This window comes from Ochotona princeps, chromosome 4, assembly GCF_030435755.1.
Source record: "Ochotona princeps isolate mOchPri1 chromosome 4, mOchPri1.hap1, whole genome shotgun sequence".
Lineage (NCBI taxonomy): Eukaryota > Metazoa > Chordata > Mammalia > Lagomorpha > Ochotonidae > Ochotona > Ochotona princeps.
This window is the reverse complement of record NC_080835.1, coordinates 77,987,261-77,990,040: the sequence shown is the minus strand read 5'-3', so window position 1 is coordinate 77,990,040 and position 2,780 is coordinate 77,987,261. Positions and strand designations below refer to the sequence as shown.

The 2,780-nt window shown below is 39.4% G+C and overlaps 1 pseudogene; it reads right to left on the bottom strand.

Annotated features, from left to right (window-relative positions):
• Positions 1–624: 624 nt before the first annotated feature.
• LOC101534548 (elongation factor 1-alpha 1-like) lies at positions 625–1,862 on the bottom strand (annotated as a pseudogene).
• Between the last annotated feature and the right edge of the window lie 918 nt (positions 1,863–2,780).

Below are 2,780 nucleotides of genomic sequence, written 5' to 3'. Positions count from 1 at the left end.
GGAGTGAAACATCGGACGGAAGATCTTCCTCTCTGTCTCTCCTCCTCTCTGTATATCTGACTTTGTAATAAAATAAATAAATCTTTTAAAAAAAAAAGAAACTGAATGTTGTACATTCATAAAAAAATTTTTAAACAGACTATTCACAGTAATTAAGTTAGGAAAAATAAAAGCAAGAGGGGAAGAATAGTGTACATGCTGATTTTATTTAGCTAGAAATGAATAAAATCTGTAAAACACACAGGAAAATCCTAATAATGATTACTATAGAATAGAAGAGATGGGTTAGTGATACATACACACCTATTGCAAAACTCAATTCAAGTGCTTCCTATTTTTCTCATTAAACTTTATTTTAATGGGTTTCAAAATTCTGTGACAAATTTTTGGTCAATTGTTTATATTAAAACGTATTGATTTTTAAAATTAATATTTTAAAACTGCCACACAGGAAAACAAATGGTTGACAAAACATTCTCCTTTCCTTCTGAAGGTTTTATGATTCATTGTTATCACTAACCAGTCTTTTACTATTAAACTTAAATGATCAATTCAGACAAAGAGTTATGAGACCACTCTTCTGCCACTGACTAAGATGGGGGTAGCAGGTGTTAGGGATGATATTCATTTAGTCTTCTGAGTTTTCTGGGCAGATTTAGTGACCTTGCCAGCTCCAGTAGCCTTGTTGTCCACTGCTCGAATGACACCCATAGCAACAATCTGTCTCATATCACAGACAGCAAAACGACCCAGAGGAGAGTCAGAGAAGCTTTCAACATACATGTGCCTGCCAGGGACCATGTCAACAATGGCAGCATCACCAGACTTCAGGAATTCAGGCCATCTTCCAGCCTTTTTCCAGAACGACAATCTTTTCCTTCAGCTCAGCAAACCTGAAAGTGATGTAAACTATGTGGTAATCCAATACAGGGCCAAACCCAGCACGGATTTGTCCTGGATGGTTCAAGATGATCACACGAGCAGTAAAACCAGTTGCTTCCATTGGTGGGTCATTTTTGCTGTCACCAGCCACACTGCCACAACGAACACCTTTGAATGACTTGTTTTTTACGTTGAAGCCCATGTTGTCAACAGGGAGAGCGTCACTCAAAGTTTTATGTTGCATTTCAATGGACTTTAGTTGTTGACATTGACAACAACAAAGGTTACCACCCGGCCAAATATCAGAAAATCAGCCTTCACTCAGGCCACAGGCACAGTACCAATCCCAGCAAACTTGTAGACATGCTGCAGCGGCAGATGCAGAGGCATGGCAGTAGGTCTAGTTGGTGGAAGGATGCAATCCAGGGCTTCTAGCAGTGTGGTTCCACTGGCATTGCCACCTTTGTATATGACTTTTCATCCCTTGGACCACAGCATATTAGCATTTGGCTTCAGCATGCTGTCACCATTCCAGCTGGAAATTGGCACAAATGTTACCCTGTAGCTACTTTTCTTAATGTAGGTGCCACCTTCCTTAACAATTTCCTCATATCTGTTTAGCTTCAAATTCCCTGACACCAGCAGCAATAATCACGACACACAGTCACCTGAGACGTGCCTGTAATCATGTTGTTGACAAAGTCTTTGTGTCCTGTGGCATCAATGAGGGTCACATAATACTTGCTAGTTTCAAACTTCCACAGGGAGATGTAGATGGTGATACCATGCTCATGCTCGGTTTTCAGTTTATCCAGGCATACTTGAAGGAGCCCTTCCCATCTTAGCAGCCTCCTTCTCGAAATTTTCAACAGTTTTTTCGTCGATGCCAACACATTTGTGGATTAAATGACCAGTGGTAGATTTACCCGAATTACATGTCCAATGACCACAATGTTGATGTGGGTCTATTCCTTTATCATTTTGACTTTGATTTAGTAGTGGTTTTCATGATGCCTGTGTTCTGGCGGCAAACCCATTGCAAAGAAGCAAGTGCCTCCTTCTTTAAGAGCAATTTCTACCTCTGAATTCCTTCTCTGAGTCAATTGTAGCTCTGTCAATACTGTGCCAATATTAGAAAAGCTATGTTCTTGAATTAATTTATAGAGAACTCTTTTTTTTTTAGTAGACCCATGACTTGAAGAAAATAGAAAAAAATGAAGATGGGAAGGATGAGGTAAAATAGTACAACATGGTGAGGAAGTCATCACTTCCTGAATCTTTATGAGAATATTTTTAATGTTCATTTGAAAAAGAAGAGTGAATTTTAAAGTGGTTAAGAAACACTGCCCTGGGACCTGATACAATGGCTCAATGGCTAAATCCTTGAGTTGCATGTTTCAGAATCCCATAAGGGCGTCAGTTCATGTTCTGGCGGTTCTACAACCCATCCAGCTCCCTGTTAGTGGTCTGGGAAAGCAGAGGTGAACAGTTCAAAGATTTGGGATCCTGCACCCACATGGGAGACCCAGAAGAAGCTCCTTCAGATCACTTTGGTTCAGGTCATGGCAGCTACTTGGGGAGTAAACTAGCAGATGGAAGATCTTTTTCTCATCTCCTGTCTATAAATCTTTCCAATAAAAACAAAGTAATTATTTTTAAAAGAAAGAAAGAAGAAACACTGCTTTGAACTATAAACACTTGAAAGTAAAGATCATAATCTCCAAATGCATTTTTCACACTGCCTTCTAAGCGCTGATGTTTTTCTTCCTGGATAAACCGTGAGCAGATTATGACAGCAGATTTATAGTTTTCTTGCACATAGTAGGTGATTTATTTGAAGGACTAAAGAGGAATTTGTATTCCTTACTAGAAGAGTTGACTGCTTGGGGAAATGTGCA